This window comes from Hippopotamus amphibius, chromosome 7 (genome assembly GCF_030028045.1).
Source record: "Hippopotamus amphibius kiboko isolate mHipAmp2 chromosome 7, mHipAmp2.hap2, whole genome shotgun sequence".
Lineage (NCBI taxonomy): Eukaryota > Metazoa > Chordata > Mammalia > Artiodactyla > Hippopotamidae > Hippopotamus > Hippopotamus amphibius.
In genome coordinates this window covers 21,858,130-21,880,727 of record NC_080192.1, presented here as the reverse complement: position 1 = coordinate 21,880,727, position 22,598 = coordinate 21,858,130, and the positions used below count along the sequence as shown (strand labels likewise).

At 37.0% G+C, this 22,598-nt stretch overlaps 1 protein-coding gene and 1 pseudogene across 5 annotated transcripts in view; one reads left to right on the top strand and one right to left on the bottom strand.

Moving 5' to 3' along the window:
* The window catches only part of ANKS1B (ankyrin repeat and sterile alpha motif domain containing 1B), a 1,070,894-nt gene that overhangs the window by 739,602 nt on the left and 308,694 nt on the right, over positions 1-22,598 (bottom strand). The gene's annotated exons all lie outside the window — the stretch shown is intronic.
* Positions 2,667-3,248, top strand: LOC130856739 (39S ribosomal protein L40, mitochondrial-like; annotated as a pseudogene).

The window sequence follows — 22,598 nt, the reverse complement described above, 5'->3', positions numbered from 1 at the left end:
ATTCAGGGATTTTTTTTCCCAATTAATGACAAGTTGTTTCTTCAGGATATGCAGCATTGTATAAGACTCCCAGGCAGGTGAGATCATGGATCAACAAATATTTATGAAACTCCTATATTCTACAACACTATATCCCATGTGGTAGAATAGACAATAAAAATATTCTGGGGATCCCAAGGATTTAAACTTTAGTTGAGGAAAAAAAGTACAGACATAGATTCAGGTATACGTCACTAATGCCATCTCTTCAGGGCAACATTGGTGCACATCCGCTCCCTCCTATGTATACACCTATTCGAAATTTACCTGCCAGTGTTTGGCTTGACCTCTCGAGATCCTCTTTTCTGAAAAAAACTATAATGAAGTGTATTTTTCTGCTCTTAAAGAACCCAGAGCCTCTTTTTTTCTTTTTCACAACAGTGTTCACTTTGGAAAATATGCACCTGCCAGAACTAACAATGTAAAAAGGGAGGCAGAAAAGGAAAAAAAAAAAAAACCACACACACACAGAAAGAATAGATGGAGGAATTAGGCATTTAACAATTTATCCAGAAAAGGGTACCAGCACCTTAATTTTATAATGTTATGAGCATAATCATATGAAAATTGAGTTAACAACACAAAGCCCTATGAAATACAGTAATGCATTCTCAAATTCAAATTCTTTTATGTAAAAATCCACTGTATTAAAACGTATTATATATATCCTTTTTGCTATGAAAAAGATTTTGATTGTAATCTAAGCTGTTACTGATGAGAATGATTAGAAAAAGTGGGAGCAAGGACCAGTAATACAAAAAGGAGATAAAACAAATGGCACAGCAGGTAAAGAAGCTATTGCATCAGATCTCACTACTTTTTGCATTATGAGAAGAGAGAGGTTGCAGGCACATATACAAAGTATGCTTCCGATATACTGTCAGATAATTTCTCTAGGATCACATGACACTGAGGTGGTAGAAGTCAATAACGACATATCATAATATCAGAATTTGACACAAGATCATATACTGAAAAAGACCTCTCAGTATGAATATTATCAATGAAAAAGCAAATAAATGTACAGCCATGACACTGAAACTGAGGAAAACAGAAAGTCTAAGAAGTTTCTAATGATCAAGTGATTACAAATGGAATAATTTTACAATGCTCATAATTGCTCATGAAGATGTATAAGATGTCATCTCTAAACTTTTATATAGTGTTCAGTATTTATTTTTTTATTTTAGTGAATCATACTTGTGTATTTAATAAGGTCTTTTCTAAATTTATTTGTGAGCTCAGTAAAGAGAAAATGAGCCCTCAATTAGTGCAATGGCAATGAAAAGAGCAGATTACAGAAATTGCTAAATGGGTGGTCTAGCTTCATAAGGGGGGTGAAGATGCTTCAAGGCAATTTAGAGGAAAATATATGAAGTTTCACATTTGGATGTGTTGCAACATGAGGCACTTCTGATACATTCAGACTGAGATGCTGATACAATAAGTAGTTTTAAATGGGATCTGTAGCTCTGGAAAAATATCTAGGTAGAAAACAGTTGAATTTATGGGATAGAATTGTGGTAAAAATCTACATTCAGGGACTGAAAGGTTAAAGAGACATCATCTGGTCAAGCAGTAAATAACCAAAAGATTAAAGTGTTATAGGCACCGAAGGAAGACAGGAAGTGATTAGAACTAAATAGATCTTCAGCCTAAGTGTACAAGGCACACTGGGTCAGATTTTATAATGTATTTCCTAGCCTTTCTATTGTGAAGAAAATCTTGAAATATTAAGGGTAAATATAATGAAATAATGCGAAGTTAATACAAAAGAACAAGTATCTGAAGTTTCAGCTCTGGAAATGGAAAAAAGAACAGTGGAACAGTACTACTGAGTTGTCAAGACAAATTACAGTGCACATAAAAATGCTTTCAGCTAAATACTGTTAGAATTAATAAACTGCCTGGTTATTCGATATAAGTCCACATGATTTACACCAAAAATTCATTTACATTCTACATTCATACATTTCTCCCTTCTTTCTAAAAGGATATTTGAACTCTGGGAGAAAGTTTATGATTATTAATAGAGGGCTGCCAGAAATTTGTGTTTAGAGAAAAAAATTTAATCTTTTATACATAAAGATAATACTTCAGGCCAACTCTCAGTAAACATTATATTTTGAGGATTTTTCCCAGAGAACTTACAAGTTATATTGGATTTTCTACAACTTTCCTACAGGGAAGCATATCATACTCTAATTAAATGGTTACCTGGAGGTAACCATGGAGAGTATATGACCTGCTTCCAGGCTCTCTTCACGCTCAGCTCACCCTGAGTTTAGTGCCATGATAAACTTTCTTGAATGCTGCATCCAATAGTAATGTAACAGAGACAATGTTTTGGAAATATCAAACCAATGAATGTTTCCATTCCCCCTAAATTATGATGCCTTCCATTTCCCTACCTATTTCATCACAGTCTATCAGAGAAGATTAGGGGAATCTCTAGTCAGTAAAATGTATCCCTCATTTTCCCTGGCACAAACGAGAAGCATTTCAAACTCTCCTTAAAGAAATGCTATGTCCAGACCTCTGTGTGGGGCACATGGGCCCTCAGTACAAAGGGGTGTGTGCCTGGAAGCATCCTAAAATCCACGGCCACTTTGGGAATACGGCAGACATAGATTAGAGACACCTACCAGAAAGCTTCGTTGTTGACCTTCTGGGAACTTGTTCCCATGAGAGCAGAACCTCTGTGAAAGAAGTAGTTAAGCCTTTAAAAAGACCAAGCAGCAAAAGACCATTTGAAAAAGAGGAAAGCCTAGCCAGAAGCTAATTCCCTTTGAGGATTTTATTATCCTTGTGAGTTCTTGAATAAAGCAAAATAGCAGCCTTAGGTGGAACTCCCCTTTGAAGAGATGAGATGAGAGCTCAGCTTCTGAAGTAGTCCCTGTATAAGCAGTGAGAGCACAAGCTGGAGAGGGATGTCATCAGGTCTATGCTTGAGGCCTGTCAGGAATCTCTGCAGGAGCTGCAACTTGCCTCCCAGGGAGCTACATGCGGATGCCATTAAATGGGACCCCAGTCTATTCCCCTTTGAGAGAGAAGGGACAGATCACATGCCACCAGAAGGCCAGTACTACAACATCATCAAGGTGTATACACTAGTGGAGTTCAAGAGAGAGAGAGCTACACGCAGCTGTCCTCAGAACACACTGCTCTTGAAAGTCAGAATGACCAGGGTTCAAGGCTGCTTTTCATAGAATCATTCATGCTGTTAAAAAATGTAAGTTATGGAAGGAAGGGAGGAAGGGAGGGAGGGAGGGAGGGAGAGGGGAGGGAGGGAGGGAGGAATGCTATGTCCAGAATGGTGCACTCATGCAGTGGGTTAAAAATGGTTCAGAGAAGGATCTGAGTAGAGAAGACTTGAAATAGCCTCCCACAAATCTCCACTTGTAATGGTATGATACAGAGAACCTGAAAGGTATCCACATCCCCTTAGCCCTTTGAAAGGTGAGTGAAACACAGCTGAAATTTAAGTTAGTAAACTCAAGTGCTTAAAGACACCAAGTCACTAATTTGAGTCAAGATATGTTTGCCTCCATAGACAGTTTTATCCCTCTCCTTCTCAAAATCCTACAGTGGCTTCCAAACATCTATTTAAAAAATTTGAAGTTGTCTCATCTAGCATTCAACCTCTCCCAAGATTTCCAACCCTATCCCTCTTCACTTCGCAATGTAACACACATTTCTTGTTGATACAATTAATTGTTGATACTTCTCATTCAGTGCCCTTACACTTGCAGACCTCATTTTAACTAGGTCATATCCATTGCTAGTTCCAAAACCTAATGAAATTCCAATAAAAATTAATTTAAAAAACAAAGAAAAAAATAATCTTAAAATTAGCATTTTGAATATTAAAAGATCATTTTAATCAACTGGCTAATCTCAAAAGATAGGAGGAGTTGAAATGCTGCTGGAAAGTGTTGAGTAGGAGAGAAGAAAAACAAAACAATCCAAGCCTGTATTATATACTCTCTTCATTAAAATGCTATTGGATTTAAAAAAACAACAAAAGAAAAAACCTAATGAAATTACCAAATTGTCTCTTAATAAACTATAGCTTACCTTTATGGAATGCAATTTGGCAATCTATATAAAAGCCTTAAAAAGATAATAACCTCTGTCCAATGATTCAATTTTTTCAAGTAAATATAATCAAAGACAGGATTTATGCATAAAGGTGTTCATCAGAACATAATTCATAACAGTAAACTACTGGCAACGATCTAAATGAATGTGTAGTTCTGAGTGAGGAAAAGAGTGAAAATAAGAATATCAATAGGTGATGATTAAAAATCATTCTAGTACATTCTTATAATTAAATATTATGCAACCATTAAAACATTTAATCACATAGGGACATGTTCAATACATAATGTTGAGTGGGAAAAGTATACTATGTATTCATAGAAAGATTTCAATTTTGAGTATATATGAAAACTGTATGTTTATTATTGGACTGAACCATGCAGGCCTGGAAGGCCTGTATTGCCCAGCTTTCAAGACTGAAGAAACAGCCCAGAGTCAGCAACAGAGACAAAATGATTCAATGGATGGGGAAGCTTATGTGTCTGAAGCAAGGTCCTGGAGCAATACCCTACTGTGTGCGCCAGACAGTGGGCAGGACATGGTGGCAGTCTTTGCTCCCAGGGGCAGGGGGAGATTACCAGTTATAGGGGGAATTGACTTCAGGTTGGCTCATCGCTTACCAGGGAAACCAGCAAAGGGCATGCCCCTCTAAGCATAGTGGAGAGTTCTGATCTAAAGCTAGAACAATCATTAGTTGGGGCCTGAGGCAAACATGTAGGAAGATCAGTCATGTGAGTAGAGCATAGGTGGTGAGGCAGGGACTGGTCAACAGAGGATGTACAGAGAACAAGAGAACAGCCATCTTGAGTGGCCTGACCATACATTTATGTACACGAATTAATATGAGAAAATGCACAAAAAGGTTAACTTATTTCTTCATGCCTTCAGTGTCCATTCATTTAAAACACATATACACATTTCTTTGCTATGTAACTTCTCTAAACAAAACAGGCATGGTCTTCACCTTATGGAGTTGGTGGTGTAATAAGGAATAGACATTTATATGCAATTACAACAAAATTGTATGTATACATTCATTTTTTGTTTGTTTCTTACCTGTCTCCATAATAATTGCCAGCTCCGCAGCGGTAGAGATCCTGTTTATCATGCTTGTGGCTGTATTCCCAGCACCCACCAGAGTCCAGGATCATAAATATTTCATGAATGTAGAGGAAGCTCAGAGATTAAACAGGAGTGTATAAGCAGAGGACCTATGTAGGAGGTTTGAAAACTTTTTTGAGGGCAAGTGCCATTTAAAATGAGGCCCTGAAGGATGGGCAAGAATTAGCCAGATGAAGAAGGTTGGGAATAATGTTCCAGGTAGAAAATAGTTACAGGTAATAGAAAAAGTGTCAGCTGAATTCACTGGAGCAAGCAATGTTTATTTCAGAGTGTTTATAGGCAATTTCTTTTTCAAATTTTCTTCAATGAACATGTATTTTTGTGGTAATCAGAGAAACAATGTTCTGAACAAAATAGATTTAAAATCTCTGACTTTTTTGGAGATTACCTGACTCTAAATGTTTATTTTCTTACTTTGAATTGTCTTTGTGCTTAACATACAAACTGAAAAAATTATTGTAAATTAAATATTCTACTCTAGAAATATCTTGTATTTCCTCTTAGAGTTCAAGGACTTTCAAGTCAATTATGATTTTTTTCCTGTCTTTTATTTTGTATCTTCCATAGCACTAGTACAGTGCAGTGTACCCAATATGTATTTAAAAGCTGGTTAAATAATTTATATATGGATATAAACAGTAATCGAAGCCATAAAACTTATAATTCTGATTTTACTATCTGATGGTTGGTTATTGTTCCAATGATGTTGGAGAACTAGCCCCAGAGGAATCAAAGAGAATTATTAAAATTCCTTTTAGATACATCTTTGCTGAAAAAATTATCTCATTTGATATAAATACTTTATACTTGAATTGGAACAAAAATCAATGCTATTTATTGTCCTAAAATCTCTGAAACAGATGTTTTGATTTCTTTCCAAGATAAAGAGGAGAGAAAATACATTCTTATGGTCAAAGTAACCATGACTACAGTTTTCAGACACAAAACAAGTGTTATTTTCATAAACTCTGTGTTGGTTAAAATAATAATCTATTCTTATAAATAAAATCTGGTTTTGGTGAACCTTCCTTTCATACTGCAGCACAATGCTTAAAATTATTCATCAATCCAACAACAAGTAGCATCTAGGAGTAATTATTTTTCCCACAGTGTGGAAAATTCTTAAGGCAGTAGAAGTGCCCTACCCCAAAACATTTAGAACTGCTACTCTGGTCCCTTTTAATGTTGTTCTCTTCATTCTCAAGGGTGAGGAATAATTTTCAGCTTCACCATTCAAGGCTCAGATCTGAAGAGTGGCACAAATGTGATGGTGGTTGTCAGGGAAAAAGAGGTCCAATACAGTCCTAGTCAAAGCCAATGAGTCTTGCTCCCCTGCATAAATGGAATATAGACCCTCATATCTATGATGACATTTCATAAATAGAGCAAATAATGTGTACAATTATTTAAACTAACATTCAAATGGACTGAAAAATGGGTTCACATTTCTAAAGAGCCTCCGTGAACAGGAGAGCACAATGTCATGCTTTAAGACTCTCCTCTGTTCTTAGTAATATCACAGTGGCTTTACTATTATGAGCGAGATTTTTTATTTGAGAGGTTTCAGCTCTGTTCATTTTAATGAAACTGTATGATTACAATCATCTTGGTGAATGATCTAAATCAAGGAAACGTTCTATATTATGACAACTGGAAATATGTAAATATGATTTCTAAAATATTACAGTTCAAAGTGAATGGTCCTGTCATGATAAAGCACCAAATGGAAGGACACTGACCATTAATTCACTACGGAGTGATGAGGGAATTTCATTCTGTTATTTACCCCACGACTCGAAGAAGGTGTCTGACCTAATGTCTGAAGAGAGACTGGAAATGGAAAAAAAGTGAAAAGAATTTTATTTTTCTTTTTATCCTTTGCCAAAAATTAGAGAGGAGATTTTGTAATACAGGCTATCAAAAGGTTGAACCACAGAAGAAGACATGGAGGGGGATAGGAAGAAGAGAAGAGAAAAGGAAGATGAAAATGAAGATTTTAATAAAGAAGAAAAGGGAGGCAGACTATATAGTCCTCACCAAGTGAAGTGGCATTACAGTTATCAAAGAAAATATTAACTTTGGTTGTCAGAGATCAAATATAGATTACTGCAGCCAGAATTTTGCAATTCAGAATTTCAGTGGCATTGAAAAATGCTTGAAATTCAGAAGCCCAATAAGATAACTTATGAAGAATACCTAAAGTCATCTTATTAATGAAATGGTTAGGCATCAAAAAGGAACAGATGTTCTCTGCAATAAATAACATACTATAGCAAATAATTTACTCTTAAAATACTTAAGAATTCTTCTCATGCAAATACTAGCATATTAATAAAAGAAAACACTGACTTCAACAAATGATCCTTAGTTAAAGCAATTCAAACTATCAAGAAGTAATTATAAAACATGAACTGCTAAACTAGTAGGAGACAACATTTATACTTAGTTTCATTTGTTAAATGAGGCAAAATGCATATCTTGCCTCAAAGAATATTTCAAGAAATTTATCAGTAGATAAGGATGTGACAATAGCATTTAAATTCTATAGAAATTTATCATAAGGAAACTGCATACCCTGACATTTCCCCACAGTTAAAGAAAAGCATTCTTATTCATAATGACTAACCTTTCTTTAGTCCTTTCTGGTTTACAAAATGCCTATATACACATCACCATTTAGCTAACAACCTGATTGATGAATGTTATTCATCTCTGTCTTCACAGCGTGGCAGCACAGCACACAGGCTTTGATGCTAATGTCCATGCTCTGTCTCCGAGTAGTTTGTGACTTTGGGCAAGTTATTTAAACTCTCTGAATCTCATTTTCCTCATGTGTAAATGGGGGCATTTATCTGCCTCATAAGGTTGTTATAAAGATTAAGTGAATCAATAACTGTGAAGTGCTTAGAACAAGTAGCATGCAACAAACAATGACGTTAGCTATGATTACTACAGATAAAGTTGAGATTAAGAGAACCGGCTTCTTAATGTTATACAGTTAATAAATAGAAGAGTCAGGATTCAAATTCTAATCTTTTGCACAAAGTCTAGCAATTTAAAACAAGCTTTAAAACTCAATTCACACAAGGTAAAGCGATATGTTATTCCTGAAAGAGCATATAGATTTTGGTGCATACTAGGGCTCAAACAATAGCTCCACCACTTGGGCAAGTCATACAACACTTAGCCTGAGATTTACTCAACTGTGAGATAGAGATATTAATACATAACCCACATGATCACATAAAAACTAAAAGAGACAACTCCATGAGATCAAAATGGAAGGACTGTATAAACTGAAACTTGATTTTTGACAATATTTGGCTTTGTTGGAAATATTTTAAGTTAAGAGGTCCCAAACTGTTGTGTCAGTTGCCAGCACAACACAGGAAGAACCTTAACAAGTTTGTTTCGACTATGTTGAAAAATTCTAATGAGCATCTGCTCTGGTGTCATTAGTAAATTATGTGATAAGTAGTATAATTGCTGCTGTATTTTATATTCTTTTCCTAGCAAAAAGTAAAAATTAATGAGATGAATATCTCATTTTAAATACTGAAATATGCAAAATGCATTTTTCAGAAAATGAGAAATTCTATCAATAGTATCATGTATCAAGTGGTTTTATTTATTTTTTTTAGACTTTTATATATAAAAACTGCTTTACACTGTTGTGTCAGCTTTTGCTGTACAACAAAGTAAATCAACTGTATTTATACATATATCACCATATGCCCTCCCTCCTGTGACTCCCTCCCACCCTCCCTATTCCAGCCCTCTAAGTCATCACCTGTCATTGAGTTGATCTCCTTGTGTTATGCAGCAGCTTCCCACTAGCTATTTTACATTTGGTAGTGTATATATGTCAATGTTACTCTCTCACTTAGTCCCAGCTTCCCCTTCGTGCACCCCCCGGCTCCCCCTCCTCCCACCCCCCCCACCTCCCCCTCCTCCTGCCCCCCCCCCCACCTTCCTCAAGTCTGTTCTCTACATCTGCATCTTTATTCTTGCCCTGTCACTGGGTTCATCAGTACCATTTTTTTAGACTCCGTATATATGAGTTAGCATATACAGTATTTGTTTTTTTCTTTCTCTCTTACTTCACTCTGTATGACAGACTTCAGGTCCATCCACCTCACTACAAATAACTCAATTTCATTCCTTTTTATGGCTGAGTAATATTCCTTTGTATATATGTGCCACATCTTCTTTATCCATTCATCTGTTGATGGACATTTAGGTTGCTTCCCTGTCCTTGCTATTGTAAATAGTGCTGCAATGAACATTGTGGTACGTTTCTTTTTGGATAATGGTTTTCTCAGGGTATATGCCCAGGAAAGGGTCATATGGTAACTCTATTTTTAGTTTTGCAAGGAACCTCCATACTGTTTTCCACAGTGGCTGCACCAATTTACGTTCCCACCAACAGTGCAGGAGAGTTCCCTTTTCTCCGCACCCTCTCCAGCATTTATTGTTTTTAGATTTTTGATGATGGCCATTCTGACCGGTGTGAGGTAATACCTCATTGTGGCTTTGACTTGCATTTCTCTAATGATTAGTGATGTTGAGCCTCTTTTCATATGTTTGTTAGCCATCTGCATGTCTTCTTTGGAGAAATGTCTAATTTGGTCTTCTGCCCATTTGTGGATTGGGTCATTTGCTTTTTTGATATTGATCTGCATGAGTTGCTTGTATATTTTGGAGACTAATCCTTTGTCAAGTGGTTTTAGAAAATACAAAACTAAGGATGTTCAGTTTAACAAAGTAGCTCTGCCACAGCCTAGCTAAGCATTCCAGGATCATTCCTTTAACTGTATGATCCCACACAGTAACTCACATTAAAGGAAAAGGTTTCAAGTAAATCTACCTGGATTTAAAAATGTCCCCATATGACACCTTTTAACACCTTAAAATTAAAACATTTTAAAACAAAACATGTGATTTGTACACAATACCTGGCATACATCTTTTGTTTGTGTTGAAAGTCATAGAACCCTTCAATTCCATCATTCAATTAAGTGTAGAGAACTTTCTCATCAACTTTCTAAGTTACTTAAATTTTTGTAAGTGTCTACAATCAACACAGTTTGACTCTTTGGCAACTGTTTGACATCAGTTTAAACAGATGCATGGCATCTCTGAAATATGAATTGCTGGGCTCCAAGTTTAGCTATGAAATATTTTTAAAGCCAGAAACTGCCTTGCCAAAACAAATCATTTAATAAACTCCTGGATATGAAAAAACATGTATGTTGTTATTTTCAATATATGTAGGTGTATTGGCTGCCTAGCACTACCATAACAAAGTACCCCATAGCAAAGTACCACAACTCAGTAGGAACAACAGAAAATTGAAAAAAAAACAACAACAGAAATTTATTCTCTCACAGTTCTGGAGATCAGAAGTCTGAAGTCAAGGTGTCTGCAGGATAATGTTTCCTCTGAAAGCTTCAGGGAAAGGTTCTGCCTTGCTCCTTCCTTCTCATGATATCAGCAATCCCTGGTTTACACCTGCATTACCCCAATCTCCACCTCCATCATCACATGCCCCTTTTTAGTGTGTGTATCTCTCTGTGTTCTCTCCTCTTGTTATAAACACACAAGTTGTATTGGATTTAAGATCCATCCTGGAAGAATCAACATCGTGAAAATGTCTGTACTACCCAAAGCAATTTACAGATTCAATGCAATCCCGATCAAATTACCAATGGCATTTTTCACAGAACTAGAGCAAGAAATCTTATGATTTGTATGGAAACGCAAAAGACCCCGAATAGCCAAAGCAATCTTGAGAAGGAAAAATGGAGTTGGTGGAATCAGGCTTCCTGACTTCAAACTATACTACAAGGCCATAGTGATCAAGACAGTATGGTACTGGCACAAAAATAGAAAGGAAGATCAATGGAATAGAATACAGAACTCAGAAGTAAGCCCAAACACATATGGGCACCTTATCTTTGACAAAGGAGGCAAGAATATACAATGGAAAAAAGACAGCCTCTTCCATAAGTGGTGCTGGGAGAACTGGGCAGCAACATGCAAAAGAATGAAATTAGAACACTTCCTGGTCCTGAGGTGACCCAGCACTGGAGCTTACAGGCTCTTTGGTGGGGCTAATGGTGGATTCTGGAAGGGCTCATGCCAATGAGCACTTCTCAGATCCCCTGCTGCCAGTGCCCCTGTCTCCTCGGTGAGCGACAGCTGCCCCCCACCTCTGCAGGCAACCCTCCAACACCAGCAGACTGAATATTCGTCTAATCCAATACTTGGACATTAGTCTGAGGCTTGGACAGTCTTCTATAAACACCTCTATCACCAGGACAAGCAACCCCAAAAGCTTGGACAACCATGAGGAAACAAAGAAACACCATGCAGGCAAAGGAGCAGGAAAAAAACCCACAAGACCAAATAAATGAGGAGGAAATAGGAAAAATGCCTGAAAAAGAATTCAGAGGAATGATAGTAAAAATGATACAAAATCTCAATAACAAATTAGAGAAAGTACAAGAAACAGTTCATAAGAACTCAGAAAAACAAACAGCAATGGATAACAAAATAACTGAAATTAAAAATACTCTAGATGCTCTAACCAGCAGAATGACTGAGGCAGAAGAACGAATAAGTGAGTTGGAAGATAGAATGGAAGAAATAAACGCCACAGAGCAGGAAAAAGATAAAAAAATAAAAAGACTAGAAGACAGCCTCAGAGACCTCAGTGATAACCTTAAACGTACCAACATTCGAATTATAGGCATCCCAGAAGAAGAAGAAAACAAGAAAGGGTCTGTGAAAATATTTGAAGAGGTTCTAGTGGAAAACTTCCCCAACATGGGAAAGGAAATAATGAACCAAGTCCAAGAAGCACAGAGAGTCCCATACAGAATAAACCCAAGGAGAAATACACCAAGACACATATTAATCAAACTAACGACAATTAAACACAAAGAAAAAATATTAAAAGCAGCAAGAGAAAAGCAACAAACAACATATAAGGGAAAACCCATCAGGATAACAGCTGACCTTTCTACAGAAACTCTGCAGGCCAGAAGGGAATGGCAGGATATACTGAAAGTCCTGAAAGAGAGAAACCTACAGCCAAGAATACTTTACCCAGCAAGAATCTCATTCAGATTTGAGGGAGAAATCAAAAGCTTTCCAGACAAGCAAAAGTTCAGAGAATTCAGCACCACCAAACCAGCCTTACAACAAGTGCTAAAGGAACTTCCCTAAGTAGGACACACAAGAAAAGGAAAACACCTACAAATACAAACCCAAAACAACTAAGAAAATGGTAATTGGAACACACATGTCAATAATCACTTTAAATGTAAATGGATTAAATGCTCCAACCAAAAGACACAGACTGGCTGAATGGATACAAAAACAAGACCCTTCTATATGCTGCCTACAAGAAACCCACTTCAGACCAAGGGATACATATAGATTGAAAGTGAAGGGATGGAAAAAGATATTCCATGCAAATGGAAGTCAAAAGAAAGCTGGAGTAGCAATACTCATATCAGACAAATTAGACTTGAAAGTAAAGACTATTAAAAGAGACAAGGAAGGGCACTACATAATGATCAAGGGATCCATCCAAGAAGAACATATCACAATGGTAAATATCTATGCCCCCAATATAGGAGCACCTCAATACATAAGGCAAATGCTAACAGCTATAAAAGGGGACATCGACAGTAACACAATTATAGTGGGAGACTTGAACACCCCACTTACATCAATGGACAGATCATCCAAACAGAAAATCAATAAAGACACACAAGCTTTAAATGACACATTAGACCATCTCGACTTAATTGATATTTATAGGACATTCCATCCAAAAACGACAGACTACACTTTCTTCTCAAGTGCACACGGAACATTTTCCAGGATAGATCACATCTTGGGTCACAAATCAAACCTCAGCAAATTCAAGAAAATTGAAATCATATCAAGCACCTTCTCAGACCACAACGCCATGAGACTAGATATCAATTACAGGAAAAAAACTGCAAAAAATACAAAAACATGGAGGCTAAACAATTCACTCTTAAACAACCAAGGAATCACTACAGAAATCAAAGAGGAAATCAAAAAGTATCTAGAAACAAATGACAACGAAAACACAACAACCCAAAACCTATGGGACACAGCAAAAGCAGTTCTAAGAGGGAAGTTTATAGCAATACAGTCCTACCTTAAGAAACAAGAAAATGATCGAATAAACAACCTAACCTTACACCTCAAACAACTAGAGAAAGAAGAACAAAGAAACCCCAAAGTGAGCAGAAGGAAAGAAATCGTAAAGATCAGAGCAGAAATAAATGAAAAAGAAAGGAAAGAAACCATAAGAAAAATAAATAAAACTAAAAGCTGGTTCTTTGAGAAGATTAACAAAATTGATAAACCATTAGCCAGACTCATCAAGAAAAAAAGGGAGAAGATGCAAATCAACAGAATTAGAAATGAAAAAGGAGAAGTCACAACGGACACCTCAGAAATACAAAACATCATGAGAGACTACTACAAGCAACTATATGCCAATCAATTGGATAACCTGGAAGAAATGGATACATTCTTAGAAAAATACAATCTTCCAAGACTGAACCAGGAAGAAATAGAAACCATGAACAGACCAATCACAAGTACAGAAATTGAGGCAGTGATTAAAAATCTCCCAACACACAAAAGCCCAGGACCAGATGGATTCACAGGCGAATTCTATCGAACATTTCGAGAAGAGTTAACACCTATCCTTCTCAAACTCTTCCAAAATATTGCAGAAGGCGGAGCACTCCCAAACTCATTCTATGAGGCTACCATCACCCTGATACCAAAACCAGGCAAAGATGTCACAAAAAAAGAAAACTACAGACCAATATCACTGATGAATATAGATACAAAAGTCCTCAACAAAATACTAGCTAACAGACTGCAACAGCACATTAAAAAAATCATACACCACGATCAAGTGGGGTTTATCCCTGGGATGCAAGGATTCTTCAATATACGCAAATCAATCAATGTGATACATCATATCAACAAATTGAAGGATAAAAACCATATGATCATTTCAATAGATGCAGAAAAAGCTTTTGACAAAGTTCAACATCCATTTATGATAAAAGCTCTCCAGAAAATGGGCATAGAAGGAAATTACCTCAACATCATAAAAGCCATATATGACAAACCAAAAGCCAACATTGTTCTCAATGGAGAAAAACTGGAAGAATTCCCTCTAAGAACAGGAACAAGACAAGGGTGTCCACTCTCACCACTGTTATTCAACATAGTTTTGGAAGTGTTAGCCACAGCAATCAGAGAAGAAAAAGAAATTAAAGGAATCCAAATTGGAAAAGAAGAAGTAAAATTGTCACTCTTTGCAGATGACATGATACTATATATAGAAAACCCTAAAGACTCTACCAGAAAACTGCTAGCACTCATTGATGAGTTTAGTAAAGTAGCAGGATACAAAATTAATGCACAGAAATCTCTTGCATTCCTATACACTAACAACGGAAGAGCAGAAAGAGAAATTAAGGAAACTCTCCCATTCACCATTGCAACCAAAAGAATAAAATACCTAGGAATAAACCTGCCTAAGGAGGCAAAAGATCTGTATGCAGAAAACTTTAAGACATTGATGAAAGAAATCAAAGATGACATAAACAGATGGAGGGATATACCATGTTCCTGGATTGGAAGAATCAACATCGTGAAAATGACTGTACTACCCAAAGCAATTTACAGATTTAATGCAATCCCGATCAGATTACCAATGGCATTTTTCACAGAACTAGAGCAAGAAATCTTACGATTTGTATGGAAACGCAAAAGACCCCGAATAGCCAAAGCAATCTTGAGAAGGAAAAATGGAGTTGGTGGAATCAGGCTTCCTGACTTCAAACTATACTACAAGGCCATAGTGATCAAGACAGTATGGTACTGGCACAAAAATAGAAAGGAAGATCAATGGAACAGAATAGAGAACTCAGAAGTAAGCCCAAACACATATGGGCACCTTATCTTTGACAAAGGAGGCACGAGTATACAATGGAAAAAAGACAGCCTCTTCAATAAGTGGTGCTGGGAAAATTGGACAGCAACATGTAAAAGAATGAAATTAGAACACTTCCTAACACCATACACAAAAATAAACTCCAAATGGATTAAAGAGCTACATATAAGGCCAGACACTATCAAACTCCTAGAGGAAAACATAGGCAGAACACTCTTTGACATACATCAAAGCAACATCCTTTTTGACCCACCTCCTAGAATCATGGAAATAAAATCAAGAATAAATGAATGGGACCTCATGAAACTTAAAAGCTTTTGCACAGCAAAAGAAACCATAAACAAGACTAAAAGGCAACCCTCAGAGTGGGAAAAAATAATTGCCTACGAAACAACGGACAAAGGATTAACCTCCAAAATATACAAGCAGCTCATGCAGCTTCATACCAAAAAAGCAAATAACCCAATCCACAAATGGGCAGAAGACCTAAATAGACATTTCTCCAAAGAAGACATACAGATGGCCAACAAACACATGAAAAGATGCTCCACATCACTAATCATCAGAGAAATGCAAGTCAAAACCACAATGAGGTATCACCTCACACCAGTCAGAATGGCCATCATCACAAAGTCTGGAAACAACAAATGTTGGAGAGGGTGTGGAGAAAAAGGAACTCTCCTGCACTGTTGGTGGGACTGTAAATTGGTACAGCCACTATGGAAAACAATTTGGAGGTTCCTTAAAAAACTACAAATAGAACTACCATATGATCCAGTAATCCCACTCCTGGGCATATACCCAAAGAAAACCATAATCCCAAAAGAAACTTGTACCATAATGTTTATTGCAGCACTCTTTACAATAGCCAGGACATGGAAGCAACCTAAATGCCCATCAACAAATGAATGGATACAGAAGATGTGGCATATATATACAATGGAATATTACTCAGCTATAAAAAGGGATGAGATGGAGCTATATGTAATGAGGTGGATAGAACTACAGTCTGTCATACAGAGTGAAGTAAGTCAGAAAGAGAAGGACAAATGTTGTATGCTAACTCACATATACGGAATCTAAAAATGGTACTGTTGGACTCAGTGACCAGAACAAGGATGCAGATACAGAGAATGGACTGGAGAACTCGAGGTATGGGAGGGGGCGGGGGGTGAAGGGGAAACTGAGACGAAGCGAGAGAGTAACACAGACATATATATACTACCAACTGTAAAATAGTCAGTGGGAAGTTGTTGTATAACAAAGGGAGTCCAACTCGAGGATGGAAGATGCCTTTGAGGACTGGGGCGGGGAGGGTGGGGGGGACTCGAGGTGGGGGAAGTCAAGGAAGGGAGGGAATACGGGGATATGTGTATAAAAATGGATGATTGAAACTGGTGTACCCCCCCAAAAAATAAATAAATTAAAAAAAATAAATAAAAATAAGATCCATCCTACTCCAGCATGACCTCATATTCACTAATTATTATCTGCAAAGACCGTATTTCCAAATAAGTCACATTCTGGAGGCTCAGTAGACACAAATTTGTGGGGCAGAGGATACTAATTCATCCCAATACAGTAGTTTTAATACTTGTTTCATGTAATTTTAATCTCTAAAGTATGAATTATCTGTAAAATTCTGTGATTCCATAACTGTGAGACCAAAAAATGAATGTATGTCTAGCACAAAAATGTACATTAGATTTTTTCTCTAAATTAAGAATTGTCTCATAGATGTTTATAACCAAATCAGTTATTACTGTATATAAAAATATGTCTACCTCCTCATGCTTTTAGACTTCACCCATGTAAATCTTAAATTTGTCTAGATTACTTTGAACCAGGACAGGACAAAAAAAGAGAAGTAAGGAAGTATCTATGTTGTTGGGATTAGAGTGGGGGATCAGGAAGGAGACCAAGAGAGGGCCTTGATAAGCAAAGAATAGAATCATTCCTCTTGGATAGATTCCCAGGAGTAGAACTGCTGAGTCATATCATAAATTTATGTTTAAGAAACCACCAAACTATTTCACCAAAGTAAGTATGCAATTTTAAATTTCTACCAACAGTGCATGAGGGCTTGTTTCTCCACATCCTTGCCAACTGTTAGTATTATCTGTCTTTTTTATTGCATTCCCCTAATGACTAACAATGTGCCAGGTAGTCTGCTAGGTAGTAGGCATATATCAGATAATAGCTAGATAGTAGGTTATGTGAATAACCCATAATCACTGCAAAGCATTTAATGTTAGGGAGAAAAAGAAAGAGAGAAAGATAAAAAGATAATCAGCATAAAGATAATATATCATAGTATATTACATGAATACACACCATTACATCACATCTTTTACTAAACAGCTTTAGGAAACTTGAACATACTCCATTAGGAACAAAGAGTTTGGTGGAAACTCAACTAAACAAAGCCCAAGATTATATTCAAGTCATCGGCCTGTCAAGTATTTCTTCTACATACTTCTGATCTTCAAAGCAATCATGTAAGACACTCTCTCAACTATTTCATCTTCTTTGAAAGGCATTTGCAATAGTATGGACTACAAAGTAACTCTGCATTAAGTTTCCTCAGGGAAAAATGACCATTATTTTAAGAGAATTTCCACAAAGATGATTTTGACAATAATAGATTTTTCTGATGAGTGATACCAATCATTTTGATAGACTTTTAAAAATGTCAAATGGGTCCTATAAAATGGAGACTGAGGCAGATGATAGAATCTCCAGCAATCAGCAGTCCTGAATACTTCTGTTAAATACAACTGAATAGCTCTATACTTCTTGGCTTCTATGACTGCAAAGCCATACAAATGAGCTGCACACATGAATAATTTTTCTTTAACTAAATGTTAAATTACTTTTTCTTTTACGTCCCTCAGATGGCCTACCTATGAACTCAGTATAAAGTGAAATAGGCGCAAGCTAATGTGGATATTTTGAATTATGTACAAAGTTGGAAAATATTCTTAACGGCCCTACCAAGAGCTAGGGAATTACCATCTGAGTCTTGAATCCATAAGAACTCCATTATAGAGATGAGAGCTAATATGCTGTCAAATTCTACAGATAAAAATATAATGTCACATTCTTGGAGGATGAAGGAAAACCAGATTAGGTATTTTGAGAGTTCCAGGTAAGAGAATAATGATTCAGTAGCAAGACCTATGGTAAAAGACACATTTTATTTATTTATCCATTAAGTACTGATCAAACTATTAGCTAGGCACTTGGTATAAAAATAATTCTCCCTTCCTTCAAAGAGCTCATATTCCAGTTAAAAGAAGTCATGAAAACAATTAAAATACAGTTTTCTAAGGGCAGCCAAGATTTTTTGAGCACATACTACTTGTCAGATATCATATTTACACAGATTATCTCATTCAATCCTCATAACAAAGCTACAAGGTTGGTACCATTATTATTCCCATTTTATAAATAAGGAAACAAGCTTAGAGACATTACTTGCACAAAGTTACTCAAACCATCGCTAACTGAATCAAGTGGCCTGTATCCCTAACCACTGAGGTAGCTATACTACCTCTTATACCCCTGAAATAAATGTAGGAATATTTTAAAGCAACAACAAAACAAACAAACAAAGTAGGCACAATGGGACAGAGTGCTGACTTGCCAGAGAGAGTTGGAAAAGGCTTCACAGAGTATGCTCTAAAAATAAACAGGAATTTTTCAAAGAGACAGAGAAGAGGCTTTCCAGGTTGAGGGTAAATAATGTATTAGAGCAGTAAATGTTCATGGAAATAACAGTAATAAAGGTAGTGTAACAGGGAAGAACAAACCTGACTCCATATTGGATCTAGTCCTTTAGCTCTAACCCTTGTGCTCTGCTGCCTGTGCTTAGTCATGCTGGCTCTGCACCTTTGTGAAAGAATGTTGCCTAGAGCCTGAAATACACAAAATAGCCCATTCTCAAAGCTCTGGCCTTTAAAGGGATAACACTTTCCCATTTGTACAGAGATAAAATATTGCAGAACAGAGAAAACATTTGTCTTGTTGGAGGTCTATAGGAACATTGTGACCAGACCTAGGTGGACAGCTGCAAAGGATCCCAGCACCAAGAAGTGTGCAACAACCAGCCATACCCTCTCCCCTTTTAGTATAAAAGAAGTCTGAATTTAACTCAGGTAAGATGGTTCTTTGGGACACTAGTTCACCATCTTCTTGGTCTATAGGCTTTCCGAATAAAGTCGCTATTCCACGCCTCAACAGCTCATCTCTGGATTTACTGGCCTGTCATACCTCAGGCAGTACAAGGTTGGACTCATAACAGTTGTGTTAGTTTCCTATGGCTGTTGTAACAAACTACCACATATTTTGTGGCTCAAGGAACAGAAACATATTCTCCTATAGTTTCGGTGGCCCAGAAATTTGAAATCACTATCACTGGGCAAATATCAAGGTGTGGGCAGAGCCATGCTCTGTGGTGAATTCATTCCTTGCCTCTTCCAGCTTCCAGTCACTGCCAGCATTCCTTGGCTTGTGACCATATCACTCCAATTTTCAAGGCCAGTATCTTGAAATTTCTCTGTGTCTGTAAAATCTCCCTCACAGAGGGACATGTGATTGCATTTAAGACTCACCCAGATAATCCAGGATAACCTTCCTATCTCAAGGTCCTTAATTTAATTACATCTATAAAGACCCCCTTTTCCAAATAAGGGTAACATTTACAAGTTTAAAAATTGGGGCCCAATGGCTTTGGGGGTCATTTTTCAGCCTACCAGAACAGAGACAAAGTTACCCAGGCTGGTGGAGGTAGAGGAGACATGGGAGGCATGCAGGGTGTGAGAGGTGTGGCAGGTGGGAGAAGTAAGATAGCAGAAAGTAGAAGAGGCTAGGCAGGTGAGCAGGTGTTACCGAGTCCAAGCTCGCTCTGCTTGCTGCATGACAGGCCAATGAATTGGAGACAAGGTGTTGAGGCGAGGAATACTCCTTTATTGGGAAAGCCAGCAGACCAAGAAGATAGCAGACTAGTGTCTCAAAAAACCATCTTATCTGGGTCTGGATGCCAGTTTCTTTTATAGTATCAGAGAGGGAGGGACAGGAAGTAAAGTAACAAGGGTTATCAGTCTTGCAGAACATCTCCTGGGATGACTAACCTCCGGGGAAAGGATGTGTTAATTTCTTCTTTTCTGCAGCCATTCAGGGTGGGGATCCCTGAGGCAGTCCACTGTGTTTAATTATAATAACAAAAGTAACAAAAAGCAAAATTCAAAGAAACAGATCCAACATAAAGTCCAATTTAGCTTTTCCCTGTTACACAGGGACCAGATGATAATGACGGGATTGGCTACAGAGAAGTTTATCTTATAGGTGATAGGTACAACTGAAGTGTTCTGATTTGCAGCATGACACTTTGATATTTGCACGGTAGAGGAAGATCCTTACAGAGTTAATATTTTGAAAAGAAATTAGTAGAAGGCAGAAAATGTTGACTAACAATTATTCAGGGAGAAAAGGAAGGGATGTATAAGATATGAATATGGTTATTATTGACTGAATGTAGAGAAAGAGACAGGGGGGAATTGAGGATAAATCCTAAATTTCCGGTTTGGGCAAGTGGGTAGATAGTGAGGGCAAGTGAGGATAGGGAATACTAGAGGAAGTGTAGAGGGGCAGGATGAGTTTGGCTTTGGACCTGCTGATTTAGAAGTGTCTGTGTGACATCAAATTAACATGCTGGTAGATAACTGGATATGAAAGTCTGGAGAACAAGAGAAAGATTTAGAAATTTAGATGTGTACATCTAAATTTGGAAATTTAGGTTTAGGAATCACTGGCCATGATTGTGGTTGAAACTATGAAATGGTCAACAACTTGATGTTAGTAGAAACTACTTTTTTGCTGGTACCAATGTTTCAAGGAAATTCCTCCATAATTTTTGTGCTATCACAAATGCTTCAATTTGGTCATTATTGAGTTTTAGCCACCTAGATTGTATCTAATTAACTAGCTTTCTTTAGACACTGCCTATACCATTTTGGAAAATTATCTTATTAAAGTCTACTCCAGAGAAGGCAGATCATTTACTTTTCTATTTATGTCTGGTCATAAGTAATTAGGGTCCTAGTGCTAAGGAACCTCATAAATGTTGAATAGACCTGCCAATCCTAAAAGGCTTTGGAAAGGAAAAATTACTACTTATATGAATCTTCTAGAGAACTGATGATGAAAACTTACCCTAGCCCAGTGTCCTTAAAACTTTTCTATCCCATGACTGCTCAAGCCCTACATCATTTCTCCTACAAAACCAAACCACATAACTGTAGTATTTTGTGCTGCTGGGAAGGGAAGAAAGAGATTATCATCTTTATGAGAGCACAGGGTGCACTCAATAAATTTTATTGAAAAGGGAGCACCAGGCAGAGACTGAGAACAAAAAAGCTATAGGAAGATTGTGCATTCTGAGGACTTAACAAGCAGGTGCTTTTGTGGCTGTCAAATCACTATTCACAGATGTGTTGTTCTGGGCCAGAGATTCCTGCTCTGAGAAACAATGCCTCAGCCATTAGCCTCAGGAGACATCAATCACTCATACTAGGACACAAAGTTAGCTCAGGAGGGATTTCAAAACTTAACTGAGTCAAAAATTGCTTCTAAGCAGGTTTTCTTAATTTAATCTAAACTGAAGCTTAAGAAAATCAAAGGAATTCTAAGCCTTTCTAAATTCCCTACCTCCACCTTCAGCCCTGTTTATATCAGTTTTTTTCAAGTACAAAATCCTTTGTCTCAATGTAAATGATTTGTGAATTGCTTCCTATAAGACATAAGAATTCTTGCCTATTTCCTCACATCACTCCTTTTACCCTGCAATGTCTTCCTTTCTCTCTGCTTTCAAAGGTCAGTCTCAGCTTGAATTCTACTTAATTCATGTAAATTTGCTGGGACCATACCAGCTATCGGTCATAATGCCGCTTCAGTATTTCTACCATAACTGCAAATTTTGGAACTCAGCAAATGCTGTCCTGCATTTCTTTTATGTATCTGTTCTAGTCCCCTAACCAGATTAAAAGCCCCTTTGGATGAAGTCAGCAAAAATATCCTATTGTGGTACCAGTGTCCAGTAGGGCTCAATAGAGGAAGAGGATAAAGATCACCTAAAAGCAGATTCTAAAACATAGTTCAGTCTTTTATTCTAGCCTATGAAGATGATTTTTAATATTTTACCAAATTTTTAATTCTGTGTAAACTTTTCCAATTAAAATTTCTATCTCTTTCTTACCAATACAGTTTTATTTTCACGAATGAAGTTTCCTTGCTATATTTCCTTTGATAACTC